Source organism: Haliotis rufescens, unplaced genomic scaffold, assembly GCF_023055435.1.
Source record: "Haliotis rufescens isolate VD_foot unplaced genomic scaffold, xgHalRufe1.0.p SCAF_10, whole genome shotgun sequence".
Classification (NCBI taxonomy): Eukaryota; Metazoa; Mollusca; class Gastropoda; order Lepetellida; family Haliotidae; genus Haliotis; species Haliotis rufescens.
The window spans coordinates 8,697,236-8,721,990 of record NW_025963780.1 but is presented as its reverse complement, the minus strand read 5'-3'; the positions used below and the strand labels follow the sequence as shown (position 1 = coordinate 8,721,990).

Sequence of the window (24,755 nt, the reverse complement as noted above, 5' to 3'; positions counted from 1 at the left end):
GTTACAAAGGATGAACCAAACATAACTATAAAAAGGTATCTTCTATTCCAAGTGTCCCTTCTTTGAAGGGTCATTATTCATTGATTCTTACAAGTAAGTGTTGATTATAGAAACGCATCAGCTACACTGAGTGACCCCTGCCTCCTGCCGCAATGATGATCATTAGGAAAGCACCATGTTCATTAAAAGCTGTCCACAATATGTCAACGCTCTCCCAGTGGCTGAGCAGAGCTCTCTGTGAGCCACGAGAATCCCTCCTGTCTTGGTTGGGCTGTACACGAACAGGTAACATCGGTGATTTAGGAACTGCTAGCTCATAGCTGGGTCACTAACTTCAACAGTGGGTAGTGACAAAAGCATAGGTTTTTGACTAGAGAGAAATGACTTTTGGAGTACATACACATTGGAGGGGGTCATTCTAGTCAGAAGGTAAGGACATGTTGATAAAATATCACGTTTGATGTGTAGCTTTTAGTTTGAGGCTTATTTTGTTAAGATATTACAGTGGCGAAATGTAGCCAGCTCACTCATGTCAACATACACTGTTTCAACTTCAATGCTTTTCCTCGTCAATGTAGAGCTGTTGACCAGGGAGGTCTTCTATAAGTGAATACATCATCTATGCCCACACAGACCTGTCCGGTCAATGTATTTCACAGTAAATGATGCATATGCTTATTTACATAATATGGTCTGATTTGATTTGTTTTTGAAGTATTTTATGAACTGGATAGACAGCAATTATTGAAAGTTTATGTCTGTGGCTGAGGTTATCAGAATTACTTTTTTTATTTCCAAAATATAGATGTAGAGTATGTTTTCTATTGTCTGTGATCATCTACTGTCTGTGTGATCATCTACTGTCTCTGTGATCATCTACTGGTGGGGTGATCATCTACTGTCTGTGTGATCATCTACTGGCTGTGTGATACTCTACTGTCTGTGATCATTTACTGGCTGTGTGATCATCTACTGTCCCTGATACTCTACTGTCTCTGTGATCATCTACTGGTGGGGTGATCATCTACTGGCTGTGTGATCATCTACTGGCTGTGTGATACTCTACTGTCTCAGTGATCATCATCTGGCTGCGTGATCATCTACTGGCTGTGTGATCATCTACTGTCTGTGATCATCTACTGGCTGTGTGATCATCTACTGTCTGTGTGATCATCTACTGCCCATGATCATCTACTGTCTGTTTGATCATCTACTGGTTGTGTGATCATCTACTGTCTGTGTGATCATCTACTGGTTGTGTGATCATCTACTGTCTGTTTGATCATCTCCTGGCTGTGTGATCATCTACTGGCTGTGATAATCTACTGTGTGTGATCATCTACTGTCTGTGTGATACTCTACTGTGTGTGTGATCATCTACTGGTTGTGTGATCATCTACTGGCTGTGTGATCATCTATTGGCTGTGTGATCATCTACTGTCTGTGTGATCATCTACTGGCTGTGATCATCTACTGGCTGTGATAATCTACTGTGTGTGATCATCTACTGTGTGTGTGATCATCTACTGTCTGTGATACTCTACTGTCTCTGTGATCATCATCTGGCTGTGTGATCATCTATTTGCTGTGTGATCATCTACTGTCTGTGTGATCATCTACTGGCTGTGTGATCATCTATTGGCTGTGTGATCATCTACTGGCTGTGTGATCATCTACTGTCTGTGATCGTCTACTGTCTGTGATCATCTATTTTCTCTGATCATCTACTGTCTGTGTGATCATCTATGGTCGTGATTATCTACTGGCTGTGTGATCATCTACTGGCTATGATCATCTACTGTATGTGATCATCTACTGGCTGTGTGATCATCTACTGGCTATGATCATCTACTGTATGTGATCATCTACTGGCTGTGTGATCATCTTCTGGCTGTGATCATCTACTGGCTGTGATCATCTACTGTCTGTGATCGTCTACTGTCTGTGTGATCATCTACGGTCGTGATCATCTACTGGCTGTGTGATCATCTTCTGGCTATGATCATCTACTGGCTGTGTGATCATCTATTGGCTGTGTGATCATCTACTGGCTGTGTGATCATCTTCTGGCTGTGATCATCTACTGGCTGTGATCATCTACTGTCTGTGATCGTCTACTGTCTGTGTGATCATCTACGGTCGTGATCATCTACTGGCTGTGTGATCATCTTCTAGCTATGATCATCTACTGGCTGTGTGATCATCTACTGTCTGTGATCATCTACTGTCTGTGATCGTCTACTGTCTGTGTGATCATCTACGGTCGTGATCATCTACTGGCTGTGTGATCATCTTCTAGCTATGATCATCTACTGGCTGTGTGATCATCTACTGTCTGTGATCATCTACTGTCTGTGTGATCATTTACTGTTTGTGATCATCTACTGTCCGTGTGATTATCAACTGGCTGTGTGATCATTTACTGTCTTTGATCATCTACCCTCTGTGTGATCATCTACCGTCTGTGTGATCATTTGCTGTCTGGGTGATCATTTGCAGCAGTGCACAGATTCACTGTCAGTGAGTAGTTGCATGTCCAGCAGTGCACAGATTCACTGTCAGTGAGTAGTTGCAGGTGTTTAGTCATGCTGTACTGCATGTCCAGCAGTGCACAGATTCACTGTCAGTGAGTAGTTGCATGTCCAGCAGTGCACAGATTCACTGTCAGTGAGTAGTTGCAGGTGTTTAGTCATGCTGTATTGCATGTCCAGCAGTGCACAGATTCACTGTCAGTGAATAGGTGCAGGTGTTGCAGGTGCAGTTGCATGCTGTACTGCATGTCTTGCTGTAATGCCAGGAGATCTTGTGCGTTGTATAGCACTCTGTCAACTCAGAAATGTCACTCTCCTAGGTGTGTGTCTAGTTTGTGTTTGCACTCTTTATTATGAGCTCCCTGTAAAAACATTATTGATTTGGAAAACTTCCAATTATGTTACTAATTTGAAAGAAGCACACCTTTCACAAATGTGCCAGTTCAGCAATGCAAATACTGATCTTACTAAAGTTGATAAAAAATGTGTGGCGATTCAGACATTATCTACTGCAAGCGTTGCAATATCACGCAGAAATCTTGAGAGTGTATTGTAACATTAAGTATTATCAACATGGCTTGACATTTGGCGCTACCCTATCACATACTGTGACGCCATGTCTACCACGTCTACATGCTTAGACTTCCCATCTGTAGAACTTTATAATGTCATTATAGTGGTGTGTACTCTCAACAAAATGTATTAAAATTCACTTCATTTTCTCAAGGTTTGTCCATTTAAATGACACTTACAGGACATCTGCCTGCAGGATTTGATTGGGTCTCATTTCTGTTGAATTTATTCAAGTATTATGGTGAAAACTATAGTTTGGGTACATAGAGCAAACATGCATGAAGATTCAATCCGATCTTCATCCATCCCTGAATTCACACGTTCAACCTACTAAAAATATTAGTTGTTTGAAACCTCTTAATTGAACACACACTTGATTTATCTCCTAAATTAAGCTACAAGTTATAATGTAAAACCAGGAAAATGCCTGGTATCAAGTGCAGGACAGTCACGCCATTGATTTGTAGCACTATTAAGATGCTGCCTGGACAACTGAAGGATATCGCGTCATGAACTGCTGCCAAGAACTGTACGTAAGGTTTGTGTAGCGTTAAAGAGGGGAGGATCTTGCTGTGTGGCCCATTACACTATAGATGTACATGTTGTCATTTGTGGGTGAAACCAAGGCATTGTCACTGTGTAAGTAGGGGAATCACTGACTGCTAGATTGATGTACATGAAAAAGACTGAGTTGGCAGACAGTGGTATTTGTATGCATGACTTGAATCCAAGATGCTGGGCCCCCGCTGTCTGAATGTAGTCACCCCTTTAAGCTCTGTTTTTTTGTTGCTTTCTTTACTCACCTGATCACATGATATTTCGTCGATGTGGAATAAAATTAATAATCTTAAGATTTCAGATTTTACTATTTCTTCCTGTCAAGTTTGTACCTGTGACAGTGGATCGATGTGCAATGAGAAACAACCCTTTGATGTGTCATTTGAAGAAACAACCCAAGCTACATAGATATCATTTACTCTTTATATTGCAACCTTACTGACCATGCTTTCCAGAGATTTGTGTGAAGCCCATTTCTGGTGTCCCCCGCTGTGATATTGCTGGAATATTGCTAAAAGTGGCGTAAAACCATACTCACTCACTCACTCCAGAGACTTGTCTCGGATGCTCAGCTTTACAACATACATGTCCAGTGGTCTGGCAGTATTTGTTTGTTAGATTTAGTTAATATGATATAAGATATGAACTATTTGTCATCAGTGGCAGGAAGATAAGGACCCAGTATTAATGCATCTCATATAGTTGAACGCTGTGTGTCAGTTATTCTCATCTGTAGTTATTTGTCGGTATTGTTCAGTGTAATAGAAGTCTGGCAACTTTGTAACCTGAATGGCAATTTACCTGAATTTTAAGCATTTATTACTGTCATTTATTCACTCTGCACAGGTGAAGAATAACTGATGATTGAATCATTTCAATAACTCCAAGTTAAGGTTGCTGCAGCTCTGCATTTTCAGACATATTGGTTTATAGTCATGATTTTCAACGTAAAGGTCACTGTTTGTCAGCGAGTGTTTATTTTTTCTGCGTTGTAAACATGATCCAGAAGTTGGCCGACTTTGTTTGCAAGAATCCTGGGATGTCGGAAGAAAGTGGCCTTGCCAGTCCCCCTGTATAGCGTGTGGCAGTCATTATGTGCTCGGCTGGAGAGACACTCTGCGACACTGGTCTCAATAGCTGTCATTCAATGTTATATGATCTGATGAACAAAAACTGCCATTATTAATCAACAGGAATGTTATAATTTGCTTATGTATTAAACCCAAATGACATTCCTTTTCCACAGATATTGACATGCTGATCAACGTGTGCAAGGCAAGTTAGGAATTTCAAAGAAAAAGATTTTTTTATCTCAACATAGAGGATTCTTGTATATGAGGTTCAGTATTCAGATTGATGAAGGAGAGAATCCTCAATTTTTAAAATCATTTTCAATGCCTGTAAGGTGCATATGAGTGCATGAATTTGTGATCTTGCACCTAGCAGATTGCATTTCCTCAATAGAAAAAAAAATATGCCAAACACAACATTGGTAAGGTATGTTCCATACAATTCTCATGTTGATTGATAACATTTGGAACAGGCATCTGGGAATGTTGTTATATTTAGAGCGAATGTAGCACTTTGAGGGTCATGTGGCTGGCTTCAAGTCTTTGTTGACCACATCTTTTTTGGCTCTTGGTGCTGTATCTTGCAGATTGTTGAGTCAACATGATACAATTTGGAAGGACAAAAACAAACACTGAGAACTGTGTAGATATGTGACTTTCTCATACTCTTTGTGAACAGAGATAAAATTCAGATCAGCATGGCGACTGTCAGCCTGGACAGTACTGTGATTGATGACTTGAGATGTACCTTGGTAGGTGTGCACTAAGGCTGACAAAGACAATGGCTGACTGACGGATGGGTGGACAGACAGGTTATACCCGAGGCCCATTATCAAGTCACTGTTTCAGATTTCAGGCAATATGATGAGGTTGCAATATAGTGTGCTTTCTGAGCTGATGATGAACTTTGTACAGCTGGAACAATGTTCAGTGCAACATGGAGAAATGACTGAAAAATCGAAAAAACACTGATATTCATATCTTTTTTACACCAATCTTTGGTCACAGTAGACCCTTTAATTTGAGAGTTATTTTTCAGGAGTTGCTCTAGAATAGCTCAGATGATAACATTATTCTTCAAGATGGTAAGAATGAGATTGTTATGAAACTTGCACACCCTCATACCCCTGTCTTGTTAACAAATCCCTAACAAAATATCACAAGTCTTTGCTAAGACATAACTATTATCTTACTTTATGACAGTTCTAAAAGAGCTTGCTATGAAAGTATTGTTCCTGTATTTATAACCCATATGTATGAAGCTGTAACTTCACATGCTTCATCTCTTCAAGGGGTGGTGGGGTTGCCTAGTGGTTAAAGCATTTTCCCCACATGGGTACAAAGTGTGAAGCCCATTTCTGTTGTCCCCTGCCTTGATAATGCAGGATTATTGCTAAAAGGTATTAAACCAACTCACTCACTCATCACTTCGATAGTGACACCTTCAAATCTAATTTTCAATATGGAAGCCATGACAGCCTCATTGAAAATGCTATTTATAGCCCTAATTCAGTCATTTCCATTCAAAATGTAATGAAACTAGGTATAGGTGGCCTGTAACATTTATATTCTGTTTCTGTCTCTTAGAGTTTGACCTTGATGTGACCTTTGCATTTGACCATGCTCCAAAATTCGCTCTGAAAAAATGAAGTTGAAACTTCACATGCTTGTTCCCTCCAATAATGGCACCTGAATTCCAATCAGATGTTCAATACGACAGCCGCAGCAGATATCTTTATTAAAACAATTTTGGCCACTGCTAAGCCTTATCTACTCAAAATGAAATATGTAATGCTCTTAAATTTCTCAAAAAGCATTTAAACTGTTGCTGACATATCCGGGTGAGCTGCAGTGCGATGGCACTATTTTTTCCAAAAATCCAAAGAACTGTTAAAACAACAAACAACCTTGAAAGATACGAGCGACACACATTCCAAGAAAGACCTGTACATATCTGCCATTGACGATGCTTCCAACACATTGGGCAGCTTTGTTCTAGCTCTGTTAATCTGTAATTATTTGTATGTACAGCTATTTTAAACACAGACTTACACACCACTGAAACTGTTATTTTAACTGTCAATATTACATTTCCCCTCTGCTAAGCAGTTGCTTTCATCTGAAATATGTGATGTTGTTTTGAAGTAAACCACAGACATAATTGAATTAAATTGTTTGAAAATTCAGCTTAAACATGTTGTCTCAACTGATAAAAAGGCATTTTCAGAAAAAGTGAAATGTATTTACTTGAAGCTTATACATCTGCTTTTGTATTTGTTTCCATGAGAATTCCTGCAAACGTATTTATTTCATCATCAGGAAGCAGTTGTGTTAATCACCTTACAACAAGCTGACAGATTTCTCTGTTAGTGTCCTTGTCGTGATTATATTTGTCTTTTGTCGGAAGTAGATTTAAGTTTTCTTTGGTAAAGTACTTTTAATCTTGTCAATGAACGTATAATGAGAATGGACATTATATTCAACAGAATGTTTGATCATATATGTTGGGAATGAAACGATACATCAGTGAACTGGTACACCATGAGTTTTCATGCAACATTACGATACACTATGTTTCTTTCTGTATCATTGCAAGACAATACACTTTCTAAAATACATCACTTACTACTCGTTTAATGACCCCCCAGTGTTTTTGTAAGACAAATATCGGCAAAATGTGTGGTAATTAACATTTCAAGTTCACTACAAAAAATAGCCTCTACGAATATGTGTCCACAGCTAGATTTTCCTTTTGAACCTGCTCTGAAATATTTTAGAGTCAAGAAATTTCCACACGATTTGACGTAAATATGCACATCGTGATATGTTTTCCATCATGACCTATGTATCGTGATACATATCGTGTTATGACCTTGCTGTATCGTTTCACCCATAATATATGTATGAATAAGTGGTATGTTATACAATTTTACTCTTGAATTTCCAGCATGTGACCAAAACTGCCCTCTAGTTCCTCCATTTCCTCTTAGCTCCCTCACGGGTGTTGGGGATAGCCAAGCAGTTACAGCATTTGCTCATCATGCTGAAGACCTTGGTTTGATTCCCCACATGACTACAATGTGTGAAGCCTATATCTTTGTATATATCTTGAAATAGAAATGCCATGGAGACAAGTCCCGTCCCATGGATGATAACTGTAATACAAGCAGAAAGATGTATCTACATATGGAGCTATAAATGTCAGCCTTGTACTATATATGTCAGGATTACAAGGTTGACTGTTTACAACCTAGTTATGTCCAGGAGATTATTAAAACACACATTAGTTGTGTTAGGTAATTGGAAACTGGTTAAAGTATTTGGGGGTGCTTGAAGTAATTGGAAGGTGCTTGAAGTAATTGGAAGGTGCTTGAAGTAATTGGAAGGTGCTTGAAGTAATTGGAAGGTGCTTGAAGTAATTTCGGGAGTGGATGAAGTAATTGAGAGGTGGTTGAAGTAATTGAGAGGTGGTTGAAGTAATTGAGAGGTGGTTTAATTGATTGGGAAAAGGTTGAAGTAATTGGGAACAGGTTGAAGTAATTTTGGGGTGTGGGGGTGTGGTTGAAGTATTTGGGAGGTGGATGGAGTAATTGGGAAGAGGTTGATGTAATTGGGGGAAATGGTTGAAGTAAATGGGGGGTTGTTGAATTAAATGGGAAGTGCTTGAAGTAATTGGGAAGAGGTTGAATTAATTGGGAGGTGCTTGAAGTAATTGGGGGATGGTTGAGAGGTAATTAGGAAGTGGTTGGAGTAACTGAGTTTTATAAAACACTGATATAACCCCATAAATCGCTCAGCAGTCATAGGATGGTTTAAGCAACATGATGCAGAACACCTGGTTGTTGACTGCCGATCAATATTTGAAGCTCATCCAGAACGTCCCTGGCTGTCACACTGGTGATATGTTGATAACAGGAGCATTAACTCACTCTTGCATTCACACACTTAGTGTGTTCACCCTGTATTCAAAGCCAGGTAGTGGAAGTACAGACACAAAGAACATGTTCACTGGGGACTGTACACATGTACAAATAGTCACATGGACTTGTCTTTGTGTGTATGTAGATACACATACAGAAACCACTTTGATATGTTTCACTGTGTTGTATGTGAGTCATGCTCTATTAAATATCTGCATAGAGAGAATGCAGAAAGGTCAGATTTCTTGGGATTTTTAACAAGTGACTTTTTACACGATGTCTCACATGTTTTTCTGTATTGAATTGTCTGACTTTTATTACTTGGAAGATCAAATCTAGTCAGTTTTTGAGTAGATAACCCTTTTAATGTAACCCCTTTATTCAGCCTCCTAACCTTCAAGGGGGACTCATGAGGATTTTACATTCCAGGGTCCGAAACCTATACTAGTAAGTAGTAGCTGACAAAACATCAGATGTTAGCAATAGGTGGCGTGGCTGATTGTGTGTCATTGTTACAGCTGATTAGAAGCCAAAGGTGAAACATGACACGCTGTGGGGTTGTGATTGGTTTTTATTCAGATTCAGAGTTGTTGACATGGAGAGTTGTTGAAATGTAGAAATGAATGGCCTTGAAACAACAGAATAGTAACGGCCATAAATTATATCAATTATACATAAATTTCACAAGTCCCTTAAATAAAAAAAGGAGTATAAGTACTATGGCTTTACAACACATGTAAAGTGTTATACAAATTTACCAATTAGTCAGGACATATGTTATCACGCCAAGGGAGATAATCTCCTGCCAAATACCATGTTTTGCCCACATACTCACAATTAAAACAATACTTACACATATACCTAACATACACATCATTCCACAAGTAAGATGACGTACATTTAAATAAATGTCGTAACCCTCAAAGATTACACAAAAAGTGTACATAAAGATAAAATATATTTAAACATGATAATAAGCCTTACCTATTTGTGGAATTGAGCCATGTAATTAAATGTGGTGACTCACCCTGGATGATCGTAGATTGCCTGTAGTTCACAAACACCATCATACAACATTGTGACAGTGCATTCACTTTCACTCATGGTCTCCATTCACACAATTCAAACAAAACCATTTGATATATATACACACAGCCAACTGACAAAAGCTGACATTTAATAACTATTTTTAACTCTAATCAGAACATTTATTGCAACTTTCTACACTTCTAAATGGACTTTAGCTTCGACTTAGTTGACCAACATTAGATACTTTAGATACTTAAATACATTTTTCAACATTATCATATTTAACAAGATACTAAATAACTTTAATTTCTAAGAAACAACATATTTAATGGACATATAAAAGAACTAATGAACCTAATCATAATTTAGTGTTTAAGTATTTAACTGACCTGTTTAATCCTGTTGCCACCTTGTTGTTGCCTCATGTGCTGTTCTGTGCTTGTGAGGTGGTTAGATTGCTGCAAAGAAGACAATCTTAGTTTTTGAAATTAGCCAATGAAAAGCTATACTTTAGATAGCTCTGACGTCGTAACCATTCAGATGAATGAAATTCATATAAACTAATAAACAAAACCAAATGTCAATCTAATTGACATTTGCTTAAAACCACAAACGTTAGAATACTGCCACCAACCATCAATATTTTTAACAACCTTTTTATGACTTAAACATTATTTTTATTCTTATTTTACCTTTAAACCATAAAATATAAAACACCATGTTACATCCAATAATTGTAAAATAGATATGTACAAAGAAACCAAATAAAGACATTAAAGTACCATCCAATTGACACTGCCACATACTCATGCTCTGACTGCTTGTTCATGATGTCAACCACTGGTTTGCCTGGCTCAATATTGATGTTGGCAGTAGCAGCTTTGGCTCACACACTCAATGCAAGTCTGGTGTTTATATATAATAATATCTAGTGCAAAATGAGCATTATCTTGAAGCAATCCTTAAGTCTCCAACAGTTAGTCACTGTGATTTTGTAAATGAACCAAAATGGGTATCCCATGTCCACAATGGCTGAATGTGTGAAACAGTTATCAATATTTGCCCAAATCCATTCCACACTCAACAAACATCCTTGTCTAAGACCCTCTATGCAAGACAATAGTAAAAACCTTAAAGGAAGGGTATTACATGATGAGTAGTGTAATGCTGGTGAATGTAATGAATTGTCTACAATGACACAAAAATGCTGATTAGCAAATATATTCTCATTGGAAGTGACAGTTTCTCATTTATTAAGACTACTTTTGCCTTTGGCAGTGTGACAGTGTGCTTGTGGAAGGTGATGGTAGTTTGAGCTGCAATGTGATGCTAACACCTGAACAGATAGATGAGGAGGCTGGTGTAGCTGCCAATAGGTTATGCCTCTGCTTCAATGCCACGTGATGTGACTAGCTTGCTGTACACTTCTATATTGAAATGATCTCCAGGTAACCAAACTGTCAACTCTGATGTCCAGGTACTCAGGGCATGCAGTCACCAACTTCCAGAATGTGATTTGTCAATGTCCCCTCAACAGAGATTGTCATATTCTGTTCTGTTTCATGACTTGACAAGCAACAGGACATTTACAGATGATCTCATCTGACTTGACATCTTATGTATTATGCTTTTACATACATTTTATTTTTCACTTCAATGGTCCATTACATTAACTTCTACTTTGAGGTTGTCTTTATTTATATTTTACGAAACGTTTTACTTCTACTTTTTCAGTTTCCTTTTCTTTGTCCATTTTATGTAATTATGGCCTAGCATACATGTTCTCAAAGAAACACAAACTCACTTTAGTCATTATTGTAATCAATATGTAAATATATTATGTTGTTTTGTGAGGTCAAGGTCTTTCACATGGCAGGGTCACCATGAACATCCATGAAATGTTTGCAGAGAGATTGAAATCAGGAAACTGTATTCAAGTCACTTTTGACCCAATTGTAAGGCATTCACAGTTATTCTTAGACTGTATTTTCTTCTGTGACAAAGGTGTTGAGAAAAAAGTAAAACTTCTCAGAATGTGAATTAGTACTTCCTAGAAACATTATATGGTAGTGATAAACATGAAACTGTTATATATATAAAAGTACAAATATGTTATCCTTTGGAAGTTCTGTAAAGACAAGACCATTATCTTGTTGGGTTGAATTTCTTGTATAATATGCCAAGATGTAGGTGAAAAATAAGAAAAATAAAACTGTTGTCATGGTTGATTTTATGTGATTCTCCTAGATTCAAATTTAGAATAGATACTACAACAAAAATACACATCAGATGTTAGAAACACAATGAAATAAATGTACTTTAAATGAATGACACCATTGTGTTTGATTCTGTACTATTCTGAGATATACGACAGACTTATTTGTAAAGCAAGGAAGCAATTTAATGCAGCCATTATTGTTTTTGTTATCAGAGATGAAGGAATTGAGGTGCTATGGGCACTGGACTGATTCAGGACTAAAGGTGATGGAAATAGTTTGTTTAGCCAGGACATTAACAAGCACTGTGCAGGGGAAGTTAATGCCTGGGTACAAGGGCATGTACATCTGCATGAACATACTGCACACCACATGGAGTTAGGAAGTTCAGGTTAAGCCACGGAACTGGCCAACAATCGCTGTCTGTTTACAGCGGGAATTTCTGAGTAGGCTTGCCACTATTTGACATTTGATGTGGTGTGGTGAGAGACATAATTACCATTTGCAAATGGTCGCAAGTAAACATAGACCAAGACCCTAAGTATTTGGCATTTACCTAAACTTGTAAGGGTATTATTTAAACATACAAGCCTTCTCCTGCCTCCCTGCTACTAAGAATATTTGGGGATTTCTGAGTTTGTCAGAAATTGTCATCAGCTATGTTGAAGCATACTCATCTGTTATTAGGCGTGAATCAGTGTCCTGTTCTTCAACAAAGACTGTTGGAACAGACCTTGGGTGTAAACATGCTTCACTGCACATGTGTTGGATTTGTGACCTAGTGATTGGAGTGTGGGGTATAATTAAGTTTGATTTTCTTTTGATGTCACCTTTCTGAAATAATAGGTGATTGTGAATCTGTCGTACTACACAGTGAAATTCATGCTTCTCTTGGCCGTCAGCAAGTCAAAAGTATATGTTTTGATGTGACATCCATCTGTTTCTGAGATATTTTCAGAGGTTGTAAAGTCTGTAAAGTTGCCAAAGCCATCATTCAGTGTGGCACATGTGTCAAAAGAACTGTTTTAAGTTTATGTGGCAGATTGACTAAGGAAGCTGTGACCCATTTTGGCAGGAAGGAATAAATACTGGTATCATTGGCTATGTTGTCATGTCAACTCTGCTGGCGCTGCTCACTCACTAAAGGGGGTGAGGGTTGGCACAGGGTCATGGGAGGGGAAACTGCAGGGACAACCTTCAGGGTTGACCATTCTCCTGCTATTGCTATTATTGACTCTTTGGCAAAACAGGCTGCACCTCCCCTCATGCTCTCCTAACTCCCTGACCCGAATGGATGTTTTGCTCTGCGTGTTCAGCTGCATCTAACAGGATGTACAGTTTCCCCTTTAAGCTGGTACAGATGTAGATGATGGGATGATGTCTACTCAGTATTTCAATATACTCATATGTCTTCTTTGAAAAAGTTCAGTAATGCATTCTCTACAAGGCTGGATGAAACAGGAGCCTACCATTCGAATTTTACAGATTATTTCTATGAAGTAAGACTAATGGTCAATTTTTTTATTTTTTTTATTAATTTGAGAAGCCTTTATAATAATGTCGGTCTAGACAAATATAGGAAGAATAAAATCCAAGATTCCTATAATGAGGTCTCTTCCCTTACTGCTCCTATTGACCAGCCTGCCATGTTTATTTATTTGTGAAATTAGACAAGAGGGTAAGAAAACATTCTTCTCATAAGCAACTAAACCAGTCATTTTGGGGATAAAGTTTGATTTCAACAAAATGTTTAATGAGTAATTCCTGAAATGTGTTGTCTGCTGATGTTTGTCCACTATTGATTACCTGGCCTCAACTCAGGACAGGGTGGTGTGACATGGCACCCGGATGACTTGGAGGGGTAGTGCCCTGATGTACACCTGTCTGGAGCACTGTGAAGGAGTGGGCCAGTTTGGCATCAACAAAGCAGCCCTCAGCTGTGTCTGGATCCACTGGCTGTAGTTTCAAATCCTTTCTTCTCTGATAATGTTCCTTGGTTTGAGCATCATTACCCCTGCTCAAGAACTGAACTCTAGTGGCAACTACCTACCTGCAACCCGTGCTGCTCTTGGCTTCCATCTGAAGCTTACATGCTATGATATAACTAAAACATTGCTGTGCTTCGCAGTGTCATTACACTCACACACTCATTCCACCTCAGCAACATAGGTCATTCAGTTGTGAAATCCTACAGGGGATCAAGCCAGGATATGAGGTTATCTTTACCAGGAAGCAGACTGTCAGACCAATTTGACATTGAAACTTAGACTTGTAACATCACTCAAACATAATCTGCTTTCTTGTCCTCTGGTTGACATCGGCCTAATCAGCCTACCGGTAATCATCTACACCATCAGCCATGTATCATCTGGAGGATACAATCTGCTACCTTTTGTTGCCATACTGCTGACAGTTGCTATAGATACAGGAAGTTTGTCACAGATACTGGGGCCAAGTTGCCACATTTGCTTATGAAACTATGCAGTGTTCACCTATAAGTAGATGCTCATGCTAGCAGATTTAGCGACTACAAGCTGGAGGTGCTGTGACTAGTCTGCCTTCATGGGTAATGGGTAACTCGCTACATCCAAAACATCTGTTTATGGTTTCAACAAGCTAACAGGAACTTCAAACATGTAGAATGATTTATTTGTGGTTCAACATTCAGAGGAGTTCCCTTTGCATAAGGGATGCTATGTTTGAAAGGAAATGCACGAACTCACTCGTTATTTTTGTATTTCTGCAGTGGAGGCTTGAGTGTGACTGTTTCTGTGTTCTGCAAACGTTACATTGTGACTGATATGGTTTCTAGGATCTGGTGTGAAGCTGTGTAGAATGTTACTTCTGAAGGAGAAAGTAACGTGTCAACTGTTGAGTTGAACTCAGTACACGCATGTCAAATTATTGTTAATGTCTGGTGAGTCATTGAATGCTTCACTTTAAACACATCAACTCATTAATGCATAATATAAACAATATACCACTGACATGTGGTAAATGTTATTTTATTAGCAAATACTGGTCAAAATTCCGCAAATGTGCTTTCTAAGAAACAAGCCGTGTTTAACCCGTGATTAAAGTGTTTGCTCACCATGCCACAGATTCTCTTCGTCCACTATGATGTTGTAGCCATGGTGTTCCCAGTGTAGATACAATGTGTGAAGCCTACTGACAACGTCCACTATGATATTGTAGCCATGGTGTTCCCAGTGTAGATACAATGTGTGAAGCCTACTGACAACGTCCACTATGATACTGTAGCCATGGTGTTCCCAGTGTAGATACAATGTGTGAAGCCTACTGACAACGTCCACTATGATACTGTAGCCATGGTGTTCCCAGTGTAGATACAATGTGTGAAGCCTACTGACAACGTCCACTATGATGTTGTAGCCATGGTGTTCCCAGTGTAGATACAATGTGTGAAGCCTACTGACAACGTCCACTATGATACTGTAGCCATGGTGTTCCCAGTGTAGATACAATGTGTGAAGCCTTATGACAACGTCCACTATGATGTTGTAGCCATGGTGTTCCCAGTGTAGATACAATGTGTGAAGCCTACTGACAACGTCCACTATGATACTGTAGCCAAGGTGTTCCCAGTGTAGATACAATGTGTGAAGCCTACTGACAACGTCCACTATGATGTTGTAGCCAAGGTGTTCAAAGTGTAGATACAATGTGTGAAGCCTACTGACAACGTCCACTATGATGTTGTAGCCAAGGTGTTCAAAGTGTAGATACAATGTGTGAAGCCTACTGACAACGTCCACTATGATATTGTAGCCATGGTGTTCCCAGTGTAGATACAATGTGTGAAGCCTACTGACAACGTCCACTATGATACTGTAGCCATGGTGTTCAAAGTGTAGATACAATGTGTGAAGCCTACTGGCAACGTCCACTATGATATTGTAGCCATGGTGGTCCCAGAGTTGGGCTGATGAGGGATCTCCTGAATGAAAGGTTGCAGACATTTTTCTTGATTTTTAGATAAAATAAAGAATTTGCCAGATAATGAATTGTGGATACAAAACAAACTTCTATCACCTTTGGTAGCATGACATACAAAAGTGACCTTAAAACATTTATTATTTTCTAGAATGAAAATCTCAGGCCACCCTGAATAAAGAACAAGGACCTTCTCTAATCTACACAGGTGTGTGGTATAGAAAACTAAAATTTCTCAGTTTGAGAAACATAAGTAACAGAAAACAGCTTAATAAATATCCTGTTTGCTCATCATGACAAATTAGACAAACATACCATTGTATATAGATAAAGTTGTAGGAGGTACAAGTATGTATGTCATCCTCCTCCTCCTCCTCCTCCTCATCTCTGCAGATATTAGTCGCTATATGGCTGAAGTAATCCTGAGGCGATGTTAAACTTTAACTCACTCACTCTGCAGACATTAGAAAGCTAGCTTCTCCTTGTGAGCATGTATGCGTTAATACACTATCTAACAGTGAGTAACAATGGCTAAATAGGAATGTGCAGGAGAACATTCTGTCATCATGGTTTAAGGTTCATGTGAAATGTAATAATGTTAATTACTGTTGTTATTGTCTTCCCTACCAACACAAGTATAGCATAACATTCATCCTTAGGACAGGAACATTCTCATAACAACTTTTGTTCTCAAGGGGTCATCTCGATTGTCATCGCTGACCTTTGTTGGGACTGCCGTTTGACCTTGTCCCAGAGGTCGGAGATGTGTGACAGCAAGGATAGCTTATGAAATATCGTGTGTAGACAATAAAACAGCAGGGTGGGCCGGTGGCAGTATAGTTTATGGTTCATGTGACGGAAGGCAGATAAGTATGTAAGTAAGCTTGGTGATACAAGTATGGAGAGGGCTGGTAGAAGTTCAATGTCAGATATACTGATGGACATAAACAAGGGAACACTGAGAGTGAAACATGTTGTGTTTACTGCAATCTGTTTTTTCATCAGAGTACAAAATCTTTTTATAGCCAACACATGCATCCCTCTGCAGGTGATCCCTCGTATCCTTCCATCAGCATTGAGTGAATTTAGCAAAAACTCTTATGGGGGGTTGTGATTGTGTAAAGATGTCTGTGTTGTTTTAAGAAGATTATTGGATTTTGAAGAAATAAATCTTTGAAAGTAACATCATAGGCTGATGAAAAGAGTGATCTTTGTGGTGTTGACAGGCATGAATTGGTCACGTCCTCCAGGTACCCAGAACAGCAAAATGTTGGTACTTTGATGAGGATGACAATGACATAAATTCATCTTAAAAATACCAGTGAGTTTTGCTGCAAGTCACATATCAATACAGGAAAAAACAGTCAGTGTCTCAAGCCAGTACCTGTCCATGTAAATATTGACTGTGATGGCTTTGAACCATTTATGAATGATAGCCCCAGTTGGCTATCATCCAAAAGATTTGTGACGTCAAAGGTGGCCAGATATCTATCTCCAGATTTAGCCCGTCCCCTTGATGTTTGAGAATATGCAGTGACAGTTGTCGTTATCTCAGACTTCTATCAATCTAGCTGTATCTCATCGTATCTTCTAGCTGTATCTCATCGTATCTTCTAGCTGTATCTCATCGTATCTTCTAGCTGATATGTAGAGGTTGTGTATAAGGTGCTCTGTCACTTTCCTGTTCTAACAGTCATGATTGTGATAATTGTGATAACAGTTGATGCATTTGTTCTGTTACTGTGATATCCTTCAGATTAACAGTGGGAATATTATACCTGGCAGGTTTCCAATGTTACATGGAATTTCCTTTTTGCTTTTTGCGACATTATGTTTTTGTTTAACATGGGACTATTTTGTAAAAGCAGATGTCACTTCTGATTATGATTTTCCTCATCAAGTGGCCGTGCTTGTTTTGTGTTAGTTACTTCACACTTACATTAACAAGCAGACTATCACTGTTTGGCTTGCTGATTGCCAGCCATACTGTGACTTGGTGCCACTACCTGCCACCTCAACACCAGGGCAGGCCAACTTGTGTAGGACTTGGCAGATTATACTGGAGGGGCATGTACTTGGAGAACACCAAACACCAAAGACTTTATTAGCCAAAGGGAAATTCATTTTGCAATTCATCAGCACTAAAATATGAAAAAAAGAAAATAAATATGTACATCCACTTACTTAAATACCCACAACCTCCGACGTTCATACAGTTTGGCCCTCACTCTGAAGGTTCATACGCCAATGACTCACACAAAGTGAAAGTCAATTCTTAAATATACTTTATCTATATCACTGCAATAGTAAACTTTAATAAAAGGGATAATGGCAGGATAAGATTTGTGTACAGCGAACTGTTAAAAAGTTTAAAACAGATAATTGTTTAATCCCATAAGTTTATCAAAGTTGAAACATAAATGCATAACTACTCTAAATAAGTACAATTTCAGATCTCTTACTCACAGCACAGCAAGTAGTAATGTAGTATGGTAAATAAGATTTGGAGGTACTGAGTGTATACAAAGATCAATGTTGTGTGGACAAGTAAGGGTAAGTCAGACACAAATTTGAATTTTGTGTTACATGGACTCAGTGCATGCATTAATAAATATTAGGTTGCATTTTACAATTATAGGTTGCACTGGTGCATGTTTTAATAGCTAATAGAGCCCTGCCCACACGTAGCTGACCTGCCATGAATTAACTGAACCACTGTCAAAGTGGCATCACACCATCCTCAAACTGAATCGTTTGCCTGCCAAACCAGGGGGTGCTTCCCCACATGTATTCAGCGATACTCCTGGAATGTTGCTGCACAGAGAGAAACCCCAGCTCACTGCTAGTTGAACAAACTCTACCCACCAGGATTCACTGACAAACGTTTCAATTACTTTACCCTCAAGTTGCTACAGAACCAATTTTGTGTTTAGTGGAAAGCAGATTTATTTTGTTATTTATTGTGAATGAAGTTATAAAAGAGGATGTCCATATATATTTGTTTTGTGATTTCTATGTTGTTTTGAAGAAACCTTGTGCCTCTTTGAACAGTAAGGGCTTGTTGGAGCAGTGTTTTACAACAGAAACATACTTCATGGATGTGGATTACTGTGGGAGGAGAACAGCTTTATGTCTTATCCCATTAGTATAGGCTGAGTGAATCAAGTTCCCTTGTATAAAGCAAGAATATGTCAGCTGGTGTTTCTCATTGTATCAGAGTGAAGACGGTACGTGTCTACACATAACAATGACAGAGAAGGTGTTGAATTAATACCTACTTCATGCAACAGGAACAATATCATTGTCTCACACAAATGCACTGTAATTTAATTAGATATTTCCTTAGTTCTGCATTTCAAATGGGATCTGTAGGTGAATAATAATTTTGTTTTGTTTCCGATCCTGTCACATGATGAGAGATCATTCATTCAATGGTTTTAAAAAAGATGTACTTTCCACACGGGTAGATACTATGCAAGTGGTAGAAAGTTCAATTTGACTCCCCCGTGATTATAACTATCACTGACATCATGTGGATGTCAGTCAAGCAGTGTTGATTCAGAGCGCCGGATATGTAGCTTGTGTTGTGGTACAGAACAGTCTAGGAGCGGTAATTCCTTGAGAATTGTAATTCCCTGCAAGCACATTATATTGCTGCATCACTGAGGGAACATTATTGGTACATGCTGTTGTTGTCACAGTGTGCTGCATTAGTAGTCATACGACAATTTCCAACAAGGAAATCTGCCATCTGTCCATCTGCTCCCCTGATGTCATCGTTGTATTTCAGTGTTTTATTTATTAACATAATTTATGGTCTGAAAAGAGTGTGTAGTTCATAAATCAGTTGTAACATCATAAATGTTAAAACAATATGTCTAATTTGATAATTTATGATTTAGCTAAGTGTTAATGTCATTATCCACATAGTCTGGCTAACACACCATCAGGCAAGTCACACTTTGTAACAACCCACCACAAGGTACAGGACCGATACTGTACCCTTGAATCACCACATACACACCATCAGTCATGTCACACTTTGTAACAACCCACCACAAGGTACAGGACCGATACTGTAGCCTTGAATCACCACATACACACCATCAGGCAAGTCACACTTTGTAACAACCCACCACAAGGTACAGGACCGATACTGTAGCCTTGAATCACCACATACACACCATCAGGCAAGTCACACTTTGTAACAACCCACCACAAGGTACAGGACCGATACTGTACCCTTGAATCACCACATACACACCATCAGGCAAGTCACACTTTGTAACAACCCACCACAAGGTACAGGACCGATACTGTACCCTTGAATCACCACATACACACCATCAGGCAAGTCACACTTTGTAACAACCCACCACAAGGTACAGGACCGATACTGTACCCTTGAATCACCACATACACACCATCAGTCATGTCACACTTTGTAACAACCCACCACAAGGGTACAGGGCCGATACTGTACCCTTGAATCACCAAACAATGTTTGATATCCAGACAGATTTTGTTCCCCTCACTCACTCTGCCTCAATGATTTGCCTCAGGTTGACTTTCATTCACCCTTCATTCATCATGTTCAAGTGCTAAAATACTATGTCCTAATCTCTAACCCAAATTTGTTACAACAATGTCTCTGTTAGACCTAATAAGTGGCTGATAAGCTGCAACAGGCACTGATGACAATATGTGAAACATCCTGACAATACAGACCTCTGGCAGGGAGTCTGGGGCAGACCACCTCCCACATTAGATTAGGAGGAGATATGTCAGTGTGTCCCAAGTCTACAACAGCAGCTCCTTACATTGCTTGTATTGGATATTAACGTGTGAAACACGATATACATAAAACATTCACAGTGTATACTTGGAGTGGTATATGTTCACCATAATATATAATTGCAGCTTTCATCCCACAGTTGAATAATGAAAATGTCTGACTAAATCTTTACTATTTGATAATGTGAACTAGAAGAACATGGGAAGGTTTTTACAGAGAACACACACAGGTTTACAATACTGAAAGTTAATTCCATTTTTGACTTGGAACAGCTTTTTGCTAAAAAATTATGGCCTCATTGGGATGTCTCATACAGTGTTAGGTTAGTGTTTCATCAAACAAATATAGGGACATGCATTGATTGTGACATGCATTTAATGTGTAAACCCAATTTGGTAATGTCATATGTATCACCAATGTGGAATAAAACAATCCCCCATTAAGACCTCCATCCCACTCACTCGCACAACTACTCACTCACGGACTGGAAGAAAGAGATTCTTTTGGAGTCACTGACTTCTTATAGGCCACCTCAAGGAACAATGCAACTGCACAAGACCTGCAATAAAGATGCACTTATGACCCCTGTTGATTGCAGAAGAACTTCACAGTTTTGTGGATTTCAATCAGGGCTAGGTTTTCCATGGAGGTTACCATTGTTGCAAGGGAAGAGAGGTGACTTTTTACTATTGTATCTTGTGAGACAGGTCACCGTCCCCCACACCTAGACTTGCTGCAGAATAGGGAAACATTTATAAGTGAGCCAAGCTGGTGTTGTCCTGACTTTGATGAAGAATAAACAAATATTGAACATTAATAGGAAATTGTTTTTTCTGCCTCGTCTACAAATTAGAAATCCCCTGTTATAAGAATTATGTTACCTGTTTTGCTTTTCTTTTTCTTGGATTGTGTTATTTTGTTTTGAAAGTGATGGACGAATATATTGCATTCTTGGCACATATTTATATGATGTTTTATTAACATGGTAACCTGACTACTAATAGCTGAAATACTGCTGACTTGCCTTTATATTTGACTCACTCATTTACTCCCACTATACACTATTATGCAATGCCAAGTATTGTTCAAAGTTCAAGCATCATGACAGGTCAAATACTAAGGAAGTAATTCTTTCCTTACTGTAAAGTAGATGTTTTGCTATAGATCCTTTTATCTGGGTCAAGCAAGGCTGAATAATGAGCATGGTACGTTATACAGAATATATATAGTAGGTGGAGGAATATATTTAATTAATGGAAAATAATAGAAAGCTGAGATGACACTGAAAGGATTTCTGTGCTGAGATGGAAATTTTCATATGAACATGATCAAAAGTGAAATTAAGGAAGAAAGGCCTGATAAAACATTCCAGCTGGCTTATAGACTGACTGGATGGTGCTCCATCTTATAGCCTCTACCTCCCATTAGTTAGACAACCATAGTTCGATAGTTTAAAACAACACAATTTACGGTTGAGTGAACAGCAACTAAACCGACTGTCACCTCAGGATGATAATGGGCTATTCCAGTTAATATGTGAAAAGGAGCCTCTGCAAGCCTAGTAGCCTCAGACAGGTATCCCAAGTCAGTCAAGCGTTCAGTCTTAACATTCAGGTTTTGCACACAGTTGGGGAGCATTTTGTTGGCAATACCTTGCATCCTCTCTCACTGGAAACTGGGCAAAACACAGGGACTATGTCAGTGAAAAGTTGGATATTTCATGGACATTTGCTCTAGGATATACTGTGAAGTCAACTGTAAGAAGGTGAGGGCTAGGAACATTTGTAACAACTACTTTGAATGGGTGGGCTGACAGTTTGTTCACATGTTGTGGGTGTGACCCAGTATTTGAATGGTCGCCTGTCAGAAGTTATATTTAACTTGCTTTTCTCTGTTATTTGAGACACAGATAGCTTTGATCTGGATTTGACTTGCATGTTGCCAATGTGAATTGTTGCAGCCCAGGTTGCAACTGTAAGTTTTATATTTGAAATGCTACTGCAACAGGTGTTTCCCTGAAGCAATTACAATCCCAGATGTTTGACAGATGAACAGGTCACAGTTTCAGCAGTAGTTGATTAATCTCAAACTCACCTGCTTCTCTCTGTGTGTTCACGTTCACCATGATGTTTTCTTGACCAGGAAATATGGAGGTGTTTGGAGAGTAGTTGCTGACAACCCATGTGGAATCATAATGGCTCCTTGCTGTTCACAGTGGATTTAAACAGACAGTAGATATGCACAGAGACATCACTTCGAACCTTGGATTTGTTAATTCAGACATTTTGTAATCTGTTAGTTTCCTCAGTGAAGTTAATTTATGATTTTTCACTGTATATCCATAAAATATATGCCAAGTAATAAAAGCTGAAGAATAAATAATCCTACTAACATTTTTAAATGTTTCAAAATGCATTAAAGTTTTCATAAATAGTTAACTTCACTTTTTGTCAAATCCAAATCTAACCAATTTTACTTATGCACCTTTTTGTATCATTATTAATAGGCCTTTCTATGCAGACACTTTTACTACATTGTCGGTTAATGTCCAATTTCAGTTTCATTGAACTGTAGGGGGCAGTGAGATCTACATAGGAGCTTAACATTGCAGGTGTGATATTGAGATATTCATGGCCCACTTTCTGTGTTGTAACCTGGGGCATGATGGGAGGTAGTTTACACCTTGCTGGTGACCCTGTACCAACAGGACACCAGCAGCCCCTACTGCTGCACATACAACATGTACAACTACTTTAATTACACTACTAACACAGTTTCCAGTATGACATATGGGTTATAACCACTTTATTTAATCTACTTACAGTTTCCAGTATGACATATGGGTTATCACTACTTTATTTACTCTACTTACAGTTTCCTGTATGACATATGGGTTATCACTACTTTATTTACTCCACGCACACAGTTTCCAGTATGACATATGGGTTATCACTACTTTATTTACTCCACGCACACAGTTTCCAGTATGACATATGGGTTATCACTACTTTATTTACTCCACGCACACAGTTTCCAGTATGACATATGGGTTATCACTACTTTATTTACTCTACTTACACAGTTTCCAGTATGACATATGGGTTATCACTACTTTATTTACTCTACTTACACAGTTTCCAGTATGACATATGGGTTATCACTACTTTATTTACTCCACGCACACAGTTTCCAGTATGACATATGGGTTATCACTACTTTATTTACACTACTTACACAGTTTCCAGTATGACATATGGGTTATAACCACTTTATTTAATCTACTTACAGTTTCCAGTATGACATATGGGTTATCACTACTTTATTTACTCTACTTACAGTTTCCTGTATGACATATGGGTTATCACTACTTTATTTACTCTACTTACAGTTTCCAGTATGACATATTGGTTATCACTACTTTATTTACTCCACGCACACAGTTTCCAGTATGACATATGGGTTATCACTACTTTATTTACTCCACGCACACAGTTTCCAGTATGACATATGGGTTATCACTACTTTATTTACTCCACGCACACAGTTTCCAGTATGACATATGGGTTATCACTACTTTATTTACTCTACTTACAGTTTCCTGTATGACATATGGGTTATCACTACTTTATTTAATCTACTTACAGTTTCCAGTATGACATATGTGCTATCACTACTTTATTTACTCTACTTACAGTTTCCAGTATGACATATGGGTTATCACTACTTTATTTACTCCACGCACACAGTTTCCAGTATGACATATGGGTTATCACTACTTTATTTACTCTACTTACAGTTTCCAGTATGACATATGGGTTATCACTACTTTATTTACTCTACTTACACAGTTTCCAGTATATCATATGGGTTATCATGTTTGCATTATTGTAAATATGATACTTGTGATTATTGACATGCAACATTTAAAATATTCTGTTGTATTATGGAATACATTATTCACAATATCATGGTAAGCGGATGTGAATACATGTTACAGTAAACAGTGCGTAAACAAGTGCATGGTAATGTTAATTAGATATGGTAAACACGTCGCATCTCACATAGATAACTTAAAGGGAATATCATTTAAGTGCTGCTGATTGAACAAC

The 24,755-nt window shown here is 38.5% G+C and overlaps 1 protein-coding gene and 1 long non-coding RNA gene across 8 annotated transcripts in view; one reads left to right on the top strand and one right to left on the bottom strand.

Moving 5' to 3' along the window:
* LOC124118617 (protein piccolo-like) overlaps positions 1-24,755 on the top strand; it is a 109,920-nt gene that overhangs the window by 12,745 nt on the left and 72,420 nt on the right. The window contains exon 1 of one of the 7 annotated variants that reach the window (XM_048386740.1): positions 294-429. The exons of 5 other annotated variants lie outside the window; for them this stretch is intronic. The gene's annotated coding sequence lies outside the window, so the exon portion shown is untranslated. Of the gene's footprint in view, positions 1-293; positions 430-22,254; positions 22,412-24,755 lie in introns of those variants that run through there. One more of the 7 variants, XM_046480798.2, reaches the window with a different exon arrangement.
* On the bottom strand, positions 6,682-16,424 carry LOC124118631. Its single transcript, XR_006858517.2, has 3 exons — positions 16,167-16,424; positions 10,071-10,139; positions 6,682-7,887 (listed from the first exon to the last, which is right to left on the bottom strand). It is a non-coding gene; the product is annotated as an uncharacterized LOC124118631 (long non-coding RNA).